Below are 15,805 nucleotides of genomic sequence, written 5' to 3'. Positions count from 1 at the left end.
CAATAATTATTCTTGTAAAAGAAAAGCCTGAAGGTCTAGCCAAGATAGAGAACTGATTGTATAAAAAAATTTGTGTACAATACAGTTTCACCTTGAGGCCCTCTTGGCCTTGCACACAAAATGGAAAGTTTTAGAAATAGAAGATCCTTGATCCAATCATTACACTACTGAGTCCACCACTAAACCATATCCCAAAATACCACATCTCCATGTCCTTTAAATACCTCCAGGGCTGATGACTCCCCTGATTCCCTGAGCAGCCTGTTCCAATGCCTGATCACTCTTTCAGTGAAGAGTTTTTTAATAATATCAAATCTAAATATCCCCTGCCATGAATTAAGGCCATTTTCCTTTGTTCTGTTGCTTGTTATCTGCAAGAAGAGACCACTCCCCACCTGGCTGCAGCCTGCTTTCAGGGAGCTGCAGCGAGTGACAAGGTGACTCCCGAGCATCCTTTTCTCCAGGCAGAACACCCCTGGCTCCCTCACCCGTTCCACACAGGAATTGGGCTTCAGACCTCCTCAGCTTCATTGCCTGCTCTGTAGTGAGGGGCCCAAAGCTGAAGAGAGGATCTGAGCTGTGGTCTCAGCAGTGCTGGGTCCAAGGGCACCCCTGTGCTGGCCCTGCTCAGTTCCCTATTGCCAGCAGAGCCAGGAGCAGTGAGGATCTGCCCTGGCAGTGCAGCAAGGCCTTGGGCATGCAGGAAACGTGCAGAGAACTGAACTGTGAACTCAATTCTGCAATAGTTCTGCCAGTGGGTTAAGCTCTGTGGAGGACACCAAGCCTTGGGTTGGCTTGTGTGGCAGTCCTGGCCATGCTAATGAAATTGCCTGAGACAGAAAATTTCAGAGTATAAACTGGGCAGTGACTGTTGCAGAGCCACTGCGGGGAACCTGTTAGCAGTCCTGGAAGTAAAAGGCCTTACCAAAGAATGAAATGATACTGTATTAGAACCAACTCATTCTTCAGACTGAAATTTGCTTTCCAATTTTAAATTAAAGTCAACGAAACTTTCATTCTCTTCAGGACAAATAATGATAATTCCAGATTATCCTGTTTGTTCATTCATTGTCTGAATTCACTGCCATTCACTTCTTCATTTCAGACCTTCTGTTAAAAGCCTGTTTTAGGAGTAGGAGTGACATTGGGAAGAGTGGAACATCTTAGGAATGTGCAATTGCAGACACACAATGATCAGATCAAAGCTTCTCGATCAAATAGCAGCAGATTTTTACATTTGTACCATGCATTGCAAAGTGGTTAAACAAACCCTGTGAATGATTCTTGGTTAGACTGTATCCACCAAGTGCCCTGGAAAGTAATTATTCTGTTCTGCAGCACACACTGCAGGCCAGAGACAGCAGCCAACCAACCAAAAAATATGGGAAGGAAAAGGAGAAAAAAGAGGGAGAGGAAAGAAAACAGTAAACACCTGCTTAATAATGAATTTCTGTCAAACAAATTCCTTCAGTGTTAGATGCAACCTGGATATGAGATACAGTTAGATGACTTTTTGGATTGCTCTGTCAAACATGTCTTCTTAGTGTGTTAAAACAATGCTAGCACAAGTGATTTAAGAATAAATGGGTAGCACTGGCTAAAATCTAGACAGCTTGGATAGAGCTGCTCAGGAAGATATGGATCTATGTGTTTGTGGCTGCATAATGGATGTGTAAATTACACAGTGTTCCGCAGTGGCAGACTGTACATCAATACTTTTACATTTATTCGCTGATATAAAGCTATAGTTTACAGCCTGTCAGGATGATATGCTAACAATTTAAGTACAGAGGCCTCATACAGCAAGGCAATTAGGTAAATTAAGTACATAAGCTTGAGTTTTATTCTAAGCCTGGGACCAATTGCAATGAAATCAAGAAAACTGTTTCCATGTTACATTCTCGTGACTGCCCAGCTCTGGAATTATTCCTCAAACAGCCCTGCAGTAATACTCTGTGTGCCTGGGACAGAATTGCTGATGTGAACCCCACTGCAGCCCCTCAATTTAATATGTACTGGGACAGACCTTTCTGTGTTCTTGCACCTGATGCTACCACTTACCAGACTGATTTTGCATGTTACTAGGAAAGGCACATCATCTGGGTTTCTCCAAACTTAGATCACAGGAAGGAGTTTCTGCAGCCCTATTTTTTGATTGTGCTGTTTCCAAAAGAAATAGCTCTCATTCATCACCATCACCAGAGGCTTTTCAGCATGAGGTTAAATTAAAAAAAAAAAAAAAGAAAAATTATATTAATCAGAAATCTAGCCACAGAGTGTCAAAAGTTAACTATAAAAGAATAGGAAATTCAAAATCTGTCATCAACTTCTTGTCCTACCTATATCTTTTTATTGTAGAGTATCAGTCTACTATGCAAGCCAAGAGATCAACTGTGTAATATTGACTACTGTATTTCAGAGTATTCTTCTATCATTAGGTTGCTTTAATTTAATTTTCGTTTCCTACTGATTGCACACATTTGAAATAGCTAAAACCTCCCTCTGCTAACAATGGACTCTTGGTCTGCTGTGTTTATCTTTGAGCTGTGTGGACACATTCACATCATATTTTCTGGACACATTAATAGCCCACCTGTGTGCTTTGTTGAGGAGGATTCCCATGTCATTGGCACAAAGTATCTCTGAAATCCTGATTGATCCACAAATTTGCTTTTTCTTTAAAAAAAAAATCAGTTGACCTGCATTCATAAACAAATAATATTTTAATAAATATTAATTATAGCATCTATTCTCGTTCTCCAAATGTCACAGTTTCATCTGTCTTTTGTTTCAGTTGCATTCCTCAGAGCACACATGATGTATTTGGCAACTGCCTTTAGGATTAGTATGTCATACAATCAGTGCAGAAAGACTGATTTAACTCAGTTGAAGGCTGAGATTTGGTTGGCTCGATATTACAGTTCAAATACCATCATTTTTACAAGAAAGAATGACCATTTTATACCAGATGGTGAGAGAATGTTGCCATTGGGGTTTTTTATTTTTTAAACCGTTATCTGTGCCAAAATGCACTTGTTACATACACTTATTTCCACCTTTCCTTAAAACACAGTATGCATTCTACAATGCTATTGGAAACCTGAGTTTTCCACGAGTTGTACAGGACCAAAATATTAAATATGCAGGCTTCCTTGCCTTGAGCTAGACATGTAATGTGAGTGGTTCACAAAAGAATTCAGGCTGCAGCTGTAGTGAAAGAGAGCTTGGCAGGAAAGGTGGGACTATTGGAAAGCATTTAAGGTGATTTTCAGCTGCATCTTGCTTCAAGCTTTTTGTGTTAACTTCCTGGAGTATTTTTTTACTGTCAGGAGTTATTAACAAGTGAAGATAACAGTATATAAACAAAGCATATAATAATTATAGTCTACAAACTAGGAAATATTCCAAGCTAAACTGCTTTGCAGGATATAAGAAATGCTAAAGTGGTGGAAGAGATTACTTGTCTCATCACCTCACCCACTCCTCCATACATTGACACTGCCTGACCTAATCCATTATCCTATCATCAGTGGCATACAACAACAGAAGAGCTTCTTTTTTTACTATAAACCAGGAATTTAACCTTCAGGGGGAAAAAAATAAACATGCCCATTAAAATCTCTGCCACTAGATTTGTGATCTGCACTTTAGGAGATATACACTGTAATTTTAGTTTTAGAAAAATGGTGCTCGGTTTTAAATAATGGGCCAGAACTCAAGTAATTTCTGCTATCTAGTATTATAGCAGAAATCTAGTATATATCCACTGTAACTGGGATCTAAGTAACAGTTTTAGGAAATGACAACTTCTAGTACATGAAGTGCCCAACTTTGTTTCCTTATGGACAATTATAATTGGGTCATAAGTAGTTGGTTGAGATACTTCATTCTGAATGTGCAGCCTGAGAGAGCAGTGCTGTCCTCCAGATATTTGCATTCTCTATGAGAGTATTCATTAGAATAAAAATAAATATCTGGAAATGAAGAAATACCTCTGTATGCAATTCACTCTGTCAGTGCTTTCATGTGCACCTTTCCAGTCACTCAGCATCCCTTTGATGAATTCCATAAAACTAAACAAGTAAAAAAACTATATTAATATATTGAAGAAAGGCTTTTGGTCTCTACATATTCATTTCTTGGGATCTAATTAAAATTGATTTTGCTGCTGTTGGGCTTTAATGACATCCTATATTGTGTCAGCTTTTCCCAATGATTATTTCATAGTTCTGAATCAGGGATCATGTAATGTGCCTGGCAGGTTGACACCCATAATTTTGGGTCATAAATATTTATATTTTCGGAGAGAACTTAACTTGCTTTACCTGCATTTAAAAATTGGTAGGGTGTAGTCTTCACTCAGTTTGATCTAATAAGTTGTGCAGTGTCATGTCCTAACAATCCACTAAGCTATAATCACTATTTGTATGCAAAGCATTGCAATTAGAGCAATTTTCTTTGCTGGTAATTCTGAACCTGAAGGAAAACAAATTAGAATAAAACTGCAAGCTCTTTATACCTGAGTATATTTTACAGTATTTTAATATAAACACTCACCTGCATAGCTTCAGGGAAAAAAAAAAAAAAAAAGAGATTGCAATTACTCTTGCTCTCAGTTTTAATCTATTCTTAAAAAAAAAAAAACAAAACAAAAAAAAATTCTCTATCTTTCTAGTTGGTTTTGGTTTTCAGCTGCATTGGCCATAGATTTATCTTCTCAATGTGTTCCAGGATTTGCAGAGTGATGAGGACTTTACATTTAAAATTGAGTCATTTAAGTATCTTCTTATTTTATAAAAATGAGCATGGCGACTTTTGAGCTAACAGGTAATTCAGATTCTGTAGGCATATCAATATTTGGCTCTTACAGTAGATCTGACCAATCTATTGACCAATTTACTTGACCAAATTGCAAACTTCATAGCAGCTTGATAATAAGGATATAGAATATTTTATATTAATAAGAAAGATCTCTTTAATTCAATAGACTCAGTATAAAACATGAGGCTAAATTACTGCACTGCTATAGGTCATATGCTGGAGCAATGATTTCAAAAATTTGTTCTTCAGAATTTTCCTGTTTATAATTCAACCACTTTCTTTTTAGTTGTTTTTTGTTTGCTTATATAGGTTTTTAAAAATGAAGTAGACACAATAGCTGGCAAACTAAAAATCTCTTTGGAATAAGGAAGATGATAGGACAATTGTATTTCATCAAATGGAAACTCTCCTTATCCTACTGGCTTTTAATGAAGAAAATAATTCCTAATTGAAGATCTTTTTGCTTCAGTAAATAAAGGCCTGGAATGTCACAGGGAAGGAACCCCCCTTGCCATAACTCAGGGAAGTTCTCTGCTTAAGCAGGAACACTTCTGCTGGCTTTAGGGGGGATATCCTCCAGCACAGGTCCTGAGCACTTCCTGAGGAGTTTCCATGCTATCTATACAAATTATTCTTCATATATTTGAAATGGGCAGATCGTGGCAGAGATAAACCTCTTGGAGGACCCTCTGCAGCAGCATGCTCTCCTGGAGGAACCTGGCATTTGTGCTGCAGGACAGCAAGAACCACCAGTGTGCTCTAACAGTGGCATCCTGTGATGTGTGGTAGAAGCCCAGCACTGGTTTTGGTTTGTATATTTTACTTCAGAACTTCTGAACTGGTGGTATGCAGTGAAACCTGCTGCCTGCTCCTACAGACAAGTAATTTCTACAGCTTCACATTTAAGCTGGAGCCAGTTCTCAGTTGCTCTGTGAAGACTGTGAGTAAAATCATGTTCCTGTTGAAATACAGAGAAGCTCTACTATTGACCACAGCTGGGACTGTGCTAAGATGCTGTCAAGTTTCTGACATTTAAGCACCATCCTCACTTCTTGAATCTTATGATTGCAACTAAAACATAGCAAAGTTTAAAAGGAAGGAATGTTTTTCCATTTGCATAACTTTAATGATCAAACTGATTGAGCTTAACATTTTTTCAAAGTTCCCACTTCAGCTGGCATTGCTAGTGTTGAAATCACATATATCTCAAAAGTAACATATTTTTGGAAAGTGCTATGTGATAGGAAATCGGGTTTCAAGATGAAAAGTGCTTTTCATCTTAGAGGTAATTTTTATCTCATTTGTGTGTAAGCAGTGTGCTGTGGAGAGAGTCAGACTGTGTACAGCCATGTGTATGTTTGCCTGCCTGATTTTTTTCTCACTCAATTAGAAGAAGCTTTTAGGATGAACAAGTAGGAGATAAAGCAAGGACCAGAGGCCAGACACCCAGCAGATATGTTACCATACCAGGAGGTATGTTACCTCCCAAGAATTAATGGTGGGACCATGGTGGGGAAATAATTAAAATTACATCATTGCTTAATCAAAAGGATTCTTAATCAGTAAAAGCTTCCTCATTATAGAATAGAAAGACAGCTCAGTATTTAAGGACAGTTTATGCAAAATCAGTGAGTGAAGACAGTGACTGAAAGATAAATTTACAAAAAGTAGGATATCCCTGTATTTGTGAAATGCAGTTGGTTTTCTGAGACCCAAGGTCAGAGGTTTTCTATTCTTTGTATACATGCCTACGTATAATTTTGAATCTGCAGATGCAGCATATTTATTTTTAGGGACAATTTTCTATTAGAAAGCTGTTTGTCACCAGCTGCTTGGGAAAATTTCTTGTAATGTCAGTGCAGCTTAGCTTGCACAGCAGGGTTGAGGAATGGAGGCTGAATTTGAGGGCTCTGTTTAGAACATCTGATTCTAGGGCATATCCTCAAGAGTGCAGAAGTAATGAAATCTATAAGCTGATCTGTCCTTGCCTTCAGAGGGAGGGTAGATGCTATACCTGGACTTTTACAATTATAGAAATTGAGTTAAACCTTTCTTTCAGGCACTTCAATTTGTGCAAGTTAGGTTTACACAGAATTCATGCAATTGACTGGTAATTTTAATAGAAACAGATGCTCTGCAGCCCTTTTGACACAGATGTTTTATATAAGATGTCCAGATAAACAATGAAAATGACGATTTAAAGCTTTCTGGTTTGAACAATATTTTGTGGCATTGTGCAGGTTGTTATGCTGTACTGCATTCTAGGGTAGAAATATAGGAAGTGAAGAAATAGCAGAAGAGAGCAGCTTATGAGAGACCTTGGGGACACTCATAATTCCCTGACTACAGGTCTAGATGATGAGGGAGCTATAAAGTTTGAAATCTTAATTTCTGACCTCTGAGTACAGATTTACCATTCTGCTGAGCTTGATTCTCTGATTATAGAGAGATTGACTGACCAGAGAGAGTTCTCCTTAAAAAGGTTCAATTTCTCAAAAGAGATGAAGGAAAATGTGAATGGCTGTGTAGAACAAATGAGTAGCTGAGCAGTGTGACAGCTTTGATGACAGCTGTTTTAAATAAAAATCCTCGCTTTGCACGGAAAGAGATACAAAAATTCTTGTTCCAGTTTGAGATTGGGAGTTTACATTATTTTGTTCTCAAAAATACCATTTTAGAGCTGTCTTGTCTAGGGTTCCTCCATGCATCCCAATTGATGGTGAGAGATGTGCTTCAATTTCTGTCTCCCAGAATCTCCTGGTGGGCCATGGATGCTTAATTTGACCTTAAAATATTCAATGAAGTGGTTCTGCATTGTTTCTTCCAGACCCAGGAATATTTGCATATGTATATTTATATGCAAAACTGAGCTGTGAATTCTCTTAGTAGCTGATTGGTGTCGGCTTTGGTACCAAATGGGACAAAGTCACAGGGCTTTGTTCCACAGCCAAGGGACAAATTCAAATACTCCGTTTACTCCACAGCTTTAACATCTTCCTTCTCAAATAGATCTACATTTACACAATGATACATGTGTGTAAATACATACATACATTTATATACATACATACATACACATTTCTAAGAACTTTGCTGCTCTCCATTTAGATCTGTTAGTGACATTAGAATTGTAATCTTTTCAAGAAAGAAAGCATTTAAAATAAAGCCTTGTGTGACTGAAAGTTTGTTTTTGTCAGCCAACTAGCTCAGCTGGTCTGGTTAAGAAAAGGCAACAAGAAAACCACAAAAGAAAACAAACTCTTTCAATAAGCCTTATATCCCTTTGTTTACCATGCTTACCATTATTAAAACATCAGAGTATTCAAGGTATCTTGTTACTGGTATGATATTGCTTATTAAATATTAAATCCCTGATTACTGAGCTGTAAAGAATAACTACCATGACAAATGTTGTGCATCAATGTAGTCATAGTGCACACAAAGAAATAGAGTACTATGATTTAGAATTACTACCTGGGATTTTAGATTACCTAATGCACTCTAGTTTTCCATTGGATAAATAAATGTTAACACCTACAGTGTCCATAAGTGGAAGGATGGACTTGTACATTGGCAATTAATTAGTTTAAGATTGAATCCTAGTTCTTAAAAAAAAAAAAAAAAAAAAAAAAAAAAACCAACCCAAAACAACTCCTTTTCAACCTGGTGGGATTACAAGTTTGCCCATTGATAACTATATAACTTCAAAATCCTAAAATTTCCAGAGTACATTCTTAATTTTTTTTTTTTAAAAAACACAGCTTTAAATATTTAGATAGATATTTATCAATTAATTTTCCATCAGTTGTTCTCTTTAAAATATTTATTCAGCAGCTGTCTTGCTCTGGGCATTGTTTTACTTCTTATTGTCCTGTCCCTGATGTCTGTCCATGTGCAGTTAAATGAAAATCACAGAATCATAGAATTGCTTGTGTTGGAAGGGACATTTTAAGGACATTTTTTCCAATTCCCCTGTCCCAGGTTGCTCAGAGCCCCATCCAGCCTGACCTATTTCAGGGATGGGGCATCCCATACCTCTCTGGGCAACCTGCTCCAGGGCTTCACCATCCTCAGTGTAAGCAATTTCTTCCGTAGGCCCAGTCTAAAGCTACTCTCTTTTGGTTTAAAACCATTCCCCCAGGCCCTGCTAAAAGTCTCTTCCCATCGTCTGTATATTTTAAATGCTGAAAGGCTGCAGTGAGGTCTCCCTGGAGCCTTCTCCAGACTGAACCAGTGTCTCAGCCTTTCCTCACAGGAGACATGGTCCATCCCTCATCTTCAGGGCAGATGTACCCTTGGTAAAGGTGTCCTGAATCACTTCCCTGTCCATGTACCTTTGCAGAACTTCTAGGAGAATCTGTTCCACAATTTTCTCAGGCACAGAGATGAGGCTGGCAGGGCAGTAGTCCCCAGAGTCCTCCTTTTTATCCATTTTAAAAGTGGGTGTGATGTTTCCATTTTTTCAGTCACCAGGAGCTTTATCTTGCTGCTGTGATTTTTTAAATATCATCAAGAGAGGCTTGGCAACCACGTCAGAAAATTTCTTCAGGACTCTTGGGGCATTTTATCAGGTCCTGTGCATACCTAAGCCATATAAAAATACATTCATAAATGCACAGCAGTGATAAACCCATCTGATTTATTTTCCATAACTCTTTTATGTTAGTATAGCTAGTTACAGAAAAGTTCCTCAGAATTAAGCAAGGGCACTAAAAAAAAAGTTTATTCTGACTACTCTGTTGAAGGAAAAAACCATATGTTTTTCCTTCACAGTTGAAATCTATGAAGAGTTGAAGAGCTTGGAAAATTTGACTGAGTTCAGGGATATCTCAAAGCTTTAAAGATGAAAGATCCAGTTTTGCTTCCTGATTAAGCTATGAGAATTATGAATTCCTGTGGGCTTTATCTACTTCAAAGGGTCATTCAAATATAACTGTAAGGATGGATGCCACAAAATTATTTCCAAGAAGTCTGACAGAATGAACTCCCTTTGTTCTATGTGGAAGGATAAGGAGATTGTTCCCCTTGGCTTTTTCTACCTGTTTGCTACCTGTTGTTTTCTGGACATTCAGGGCAGCTTTGAAGAGGTTCCTGCAAAACTGTTGAACCTCCTAAAGCTGTTGGAATCAGAAATCAAAAATATCCAGCAAATAACATGTAGCAGCAGTGTTCCCTGCACTGGTAGAAGCTACATGGACAGCAATGTTCAACTGAAAACTGAAAGATCACAAAGTCTGAAAGATGATACATATTCACTTTTTTCCTTAAGTGGGATGAGGTGTTCTTAATGGGGTAGAAAAAGGGTAGATTTTCAGGAAATGTTTGGAAATAAGTCATAATAGTAAATAATATTAATTTTCTTGTCTTTCTTGTCTTGACTGCTTCATAGGCTTTTCCACTTGCTTTTGCCACCCTTTTGTCACAGATCTTGGAAAGATGTGAATTTTGATTTAGGGCTCCAAGATAGACTGCAGTATACTGAGAGATTTCTGCTGATTCCATCACGCTTTGGAGCAAGCCCTTTTGACGGCATTTTCATGTTTGCTTTCAATTATTTCTTTCTCTGGCATCTTAAATTGATGTTCCTGATAAAAATCTCAGGGGTTACAAAGGCTTGAAGAGTAATATATCCATTTCTCTTATGCTGCAGTGGCTTCAGTATGTCACAAGGGCATTGTTAAGACTAGTCACTATATTTCTCAGTCTGAAATCATTATTGAGTGTCTTCTTAAGTGACTTATATAATACGACTAAAATCAGAATTTAAAAAGTGCTTGCCAAATAGAATTTATCCCACTGAAATCCTTCGAATTTATGGTCAGTTAAAAGTAGAGAATATTGAAAATTCGGTTTGATAAAAAGTGAGTCAGGCATTTAGGATCTCAGTTATACAGCAATAAATTCCTCCAAGGAAAGTATTTTGTTTACTAATATTTCCTGACTGAAACATGTTTTGTAGGATTTGGGGTGTGGGATTTTTTGTTAATATCACATCATATTTAATTTCATCATTACAAACCATGCCAAGATAGACATTTGAATTGTATATATTCATTGGTGCATATTTAAGCGCAATTCTAAATACTTAGTGGCAGCCTCGGCATTTTCAAATTGGCTACACATGACTTGAATAACCAAGGACTGATGGTTGTTGAGGTGAACCAACACACTTGCATTGTGTGACAGGACAGGTCTCTTTTATCCAACTAATTCAACCATGGGGTGGTTATTCAGAATTTATTGCAGTGAGGGAAAGCAGCCTCTTCTCCTTAACCCAAAATGAATGTCACTCATCTCACACCCGAGACTGTCATGATGCAAACAAGCAGCCTGCTCACTTCTCAAAAGGCTGCTGTGCAGTGCAGCTCTGAGTGCATTTCTCACTTGCTGCACCTGGGTGCCTGGAGAATTCCTCACGACCCACGTAAGTATTCCAAGGAATACTTTAGGTAACACATCACAAAGGGGTCCCTAGCCCGAGTCCCCTGACTTGGTGATGGCCGAGTAAAGCTTGGTCTGTGGTGTGCAATGGCTGTTTTGGCAATCGGCACGGGGAGGAGCAGTCCGGCTCTGAGCACTGGCGATGGCTGGAACACTGGCTCTGCATTTCACCTGCAAGAGGGAATGCACTTACATGCTGACCTCACACAAAATTACACTTACGTGCTGACCTCAGACAAAAGCTAGCAAGGTTTTCCCTGTCTGTGAGTTGACCACAAGAGATCTTGATGATGTATGATGTAGCTGAGCTGGGGATGAAAGCTAAGAGGAAGAATTATGTAAAGAATATTCAAATGCCCTAGTTTGGGAAGCAGCGTAACACCTATTTATATAACCAGCCCCAATTCAGGCATCCTTTGGGAAATTCTGTTCTGTTCACCACATCCACCTGCTAAAGTACCAGACCACAGCAGGTGAGGTGGGTGCTGGCTCACAAATTCAAGACTGGTTATGCTCTCAGGAGCTGATTACACCAAAGTAACTGTGGAGGTGCTGTTGCTCCAAACTTCAGATGATGATACTCACATGAGATAACAAGGAACGTCTTCAGCGTTTTGTAAAGCTGGGGAGGAAAGAAAGGCTTTTAACTGTGTGTGTATGCAGGACTAGGATATAGGCATCCCACATGCATATTATTTACATGCTGAAATGGACGTAACTCCGTTTCATGGCTCTGATTTTCCAAATTTGAATTTCTGCTTCTTTTGTTGGCTCTTAGGAGGATACTTATCCTGAGGTTTTTAGGTCTGATTCTATGATAACAGTTAAACAATAATAACTCTTACTCCCTTAACTCACCCATTACATTTCATTATTTGAAATAATGGCTGTAAGCACGTGTGAAGCCAAGCAGGAACAGCACCTTTGTAGCACAACCATTAGCTGGGCCATACCTACTGACAGCCAGAGCAGAACCCCCTGTGACAAACAAAGGTATACATGCAAAAATTGCACACCTGTTACATGTATCACACCACTCCTTACAAAAATACCACTTCTGACTCCACCATAGATAAGTAATTTTAATCCACTCCAGTCACAGATGTCCTCAAGGAGATACTACAGATTTCTTTGCATATTATGAAGAAAAGTCAAGAAAAACAAATTACATATTGTTTTCTGATCGTGATAAACATATTTCCAGAAAAAGTAAAGGAGTTGGGCTATGATACAAAATGAGTAGGAAGAAATGCAAGTGAGAGTTACCAAATACCTACGTAAATTAGAATTAATGCATGGAACAGATTCAGTTTAACAAGAGTGGGCTGATTTGAGAAGCTGATTATGATTTGAATATTAATTTTTAAGGACAGAGAAATAACCTAAAAGCATTCATAGACTGTGTTTTTGTATACTTCATAACATTTTAACTCATGACTAAGTCATTACAGGAAGACATTGCCTTCATTAAGGTGTCTGTCTAGATGAATGACTTTTTTTTTCTAACTGTAGGATAACCTATTTGAAATACATTTGCATTTAATATGAGGTTAAGGGAAGGTTCTTGCATCAAGATCCATTTCATATTTTTAGACAAAAGAATTTTTTCCAAGAGGCTAATAGTCATTGGTAGGAACTTAATTAATATATTAGGGTAATGGCTGTTTTTAAGTAATTCACTCAAGTAAGGCACATTGAAAGCTTTCCATAATCAATTTCAAGAATAGTTTGTCAACCTTCAATAAGAATGGGAAATTGTAAGAAAAGAAGCCTGAAAATCTTTACTAATAATACAGGAAGTCCTCCAATATTAAACAAATTACTACACTTGAGTGATGTTAATGGTATCACATCCTCATGTCTTCCATTAGAACCATTGCAAAATTTAGGAGCTGGTATCTTCAAAACCTTAGTGGGTGAAGAAGTGCAGTTGAGACTTATGAAACTCTGAAAAAGTTCAGGACATAGTCGTGAGAAAAATAAAAGCTCTCTGTCATGTAAGTGTTGTAAAACATTTTTATTCTTCCAAGAAGCACGTACAAATTATTTGAGGATGAAAATAGAGTGATTCATACTGGGCTTAGTGAACTGCAATATGGTTATGGAAGAGGCAAGAGCTAAAGGACCTTTTTAAAGACAACACAAAGCACATAGCAGGACAAAGGTATTCCAAGCTTACAAAGAAGGTGAGAACTTTGTAGGACAGGCAGTCACAACTAAAAGCACCTGGTTCCAGATTTCCATAAAATCAGTGAAAAACATTTCCTGGATTTGCAAGACTTCTCCATCTTTCTCATTTTTTTGCCTTGTTTGGCATCCATTTGTGCTTCTTTCTAAGTTCTTTCTCCTAATCCTTTTTTCTCTTCACTAAAGGAGTAGAAACCCCTAAATTCATGTTTTCAATGCCAAAGGGGGGGGGGGGGGGATTTTTTGAAGTGTTTAAATAGTACTCTTACCTGATAAACCACTTCCACAGATCTTCCTGAGGGCTGTTAGCACAGAACTATCTCAGAGGATACACTAGGACTGCTATCTTAGGAACTCCAGAGGGAGTTCTTGAAGTGACAATAATCTAGATATCTAGTTAATGTAATAGTGATAATTTAAATGGTATTAACATTCATTCTGGAGGAAAAAATCAAGCATGTATGTTTCAGTTGCAATATTTTATTTTCTCTATTTGTCTCTTTATACACAGAACAAACGCATTTCATAGATTGTTTCCAACTTTTCCACTAATTTATCTGGTAGAAATATCAATACCCTTAATTATGTGACTAAAGAAATGATATCTATGCATCAATACCAGAAAAGGACACCAATAAGGTAACAGGTCAGAAGAAATGGTTAAAAACATCTGTAGATGCATATAGAGCATATATGCATATAGAGCATTCTCTAAAACTTTGAAAATTGGGATTTAAGTCACCTTTGGCAAACTGCTGTTAACCCTTCAGTGACCACCTAGTTGGTGGAATGTTTGTCCAATAAGTGAAAGCACCCATTGTTGACTACGCTGAACTTGTAAATTCAACTTTGGTGCAGCCAAATAAACCAGTTAATATACCAAAACTTGTCTGGCAACCTCAGTGTGATGCTGTGCCATCAGTTTCTCCCCAGCTGCTGCATCAAGTGTCCTTTTCTTGCAGGCGTGTGGTGGGTTGTTGTGTTTTGTTTTGGTTTCTTTAGCGAATCCCATTAGAAACAAGAGCAACAAAATGCTGCCAGGTGATGCCTGTCGGGTAGCATCAAGGTGGGAGAACCCCTGTCCCGAGCCCTGGCGCTCGCTGGGCTCCCTCGCAGCGGTGTCCGCCCGCCGCGGCACCCGCACCCCGCGCCGCTCGCTGCGCGCAGGTCTTTGCTGCCATGCAGCACCAGCCTGCTGGATCGCTACCACAGGATGGGCTCGGGAGCTTCGCCACCCCGCACCTTTATCTCTTCTTTTCCTTTTCTTTCCTTTTTCCTTCCTTTCCTTTCTTTCCTAGGCTCCGGTTGCCGTAGCATACACCCTCCCGAGGGGTTTGCCTGGATCATTTATTTATCTTGTGCGCATTAAGAAACCACCATTAGGCTTTGGTGGGAGGCGCCTTGCTCGGTGCGCGCTCGCCTGCCTCCGCGGCGCTGCCAGAGGAATACACAATCGAGCCGAAGCTGCAAGCTTGGCAGGAGCTGCCTTTGCGTGCCCATTTACTTGCCGGATCCGTATATTTTTTTTTGCCGACTGGGTCATTGCCGCTCCCCTCCAGGGTTTCATCTTAATTTTTATTTTTGCGTGCGTGTGGATTATTTAATTTTTTTCATTTTTTTTTTTTTTCGGGAATCCTCGTCGGAGTTTTGATGCCGGGCCGGACTTAGCGCGGGCGCGGAGGAGCTGCGCGGAGCCGTGCCGAGCCGTGCCTCCTGCCCCGGGCCCCGCCCGCGGATCGGCCTCCCTGGCCCGGCGCCGGCCGCGGGTTGGCCGCGGGGCCGCGGAGTGGCGGGTGCGCTGCGCCGCGCCGCCGCCTCCCCGCGGAGCCGCCGAGGGATGCTGCTGCGCCGCGGCCGGGCATAGGCAGGAGCCGAGCGGGCGGGGGAGGGAAGGAAGGAAAGGAAGGAAAGGAAGACGGAAAGAAAGGATCCCCCAAGCCCCGAGGGGAGAGGAAAGGCGAGAAGGTGCGTGAATGTGAAGGAATGTACCTGCACGTCGCCGGAGCCGCACGCTTGGGATAAAAAAGAAATAAACCGAGGAGGCTGATCCCTGCGACTTATTACTCGGAGAAAAAAAAAAAAAAAAAGGGAAAGAAAAGAAAAACCTTATATCGGAGGGACAAGAAGAAGAGCGACGAGGCTGCAGCGAGCAGCGCTAGAGTCGGGCACCCGGTGGATGGCGCGGCCGTCCCGCTGACTCCGCGGCCGCGGGAGGCTGCGCGGGGCGGCGCGGCGCGGGGCATGCCGTGCCGGCGGCGTGACTGAGCGGGGCGCTCCCGCCGCCCGCTCCGCACGGCGCCGCGCTCCCCTCCGCTCTCCTCCGCCGCATGCCGCCGGCAGCCGCGGCGCGCTGATG

General features: G+C 40.1%; 1 long non-coding RNA gene across 1 annotated transcript; it reads right to left on the bottom strand.

Moving 5' to 3' along the window:
* Positions 1-2,704: 2,704 nt before the first annotated feature.
* On the bottom strand, positions 2,705-15,713 carry LOC146767037 (uncharacterized). The gene is made up of 3 exons (XR_014956115.1): positions 15,439-15,713; positions 11,848-11,884; positions 2,705-9,405 (listed from the first exon to the last, which is right to left on the bottom strand). It is a non-coding gene; the product is annotated as an uncharacterized LOC146767037 (long non-coding RNA).
* Between the last annotated feature and the right edge of the window lie 92 nt (positions 15,714-15,805).

This window comes from Lonchura striata, chromosome 6, assembly GCF_050655825.1.
Source record: "Lonchura striata isolate lonStrDom1 chromosome 6, ASM5065582v1, whole genome shotgun sequence".
Classification (NCBI taxonomy): Eukaryota; Metazoa; Chordata; class Aves; order Passeriformes; family Estrildidae; genus Lonchura; species Lonchura striata.
The sequence above is the reverse complement of the archived record's forward strand: the minus strand, read 5'-3'. Positions and strand labels throughout refer to the sequence as shown.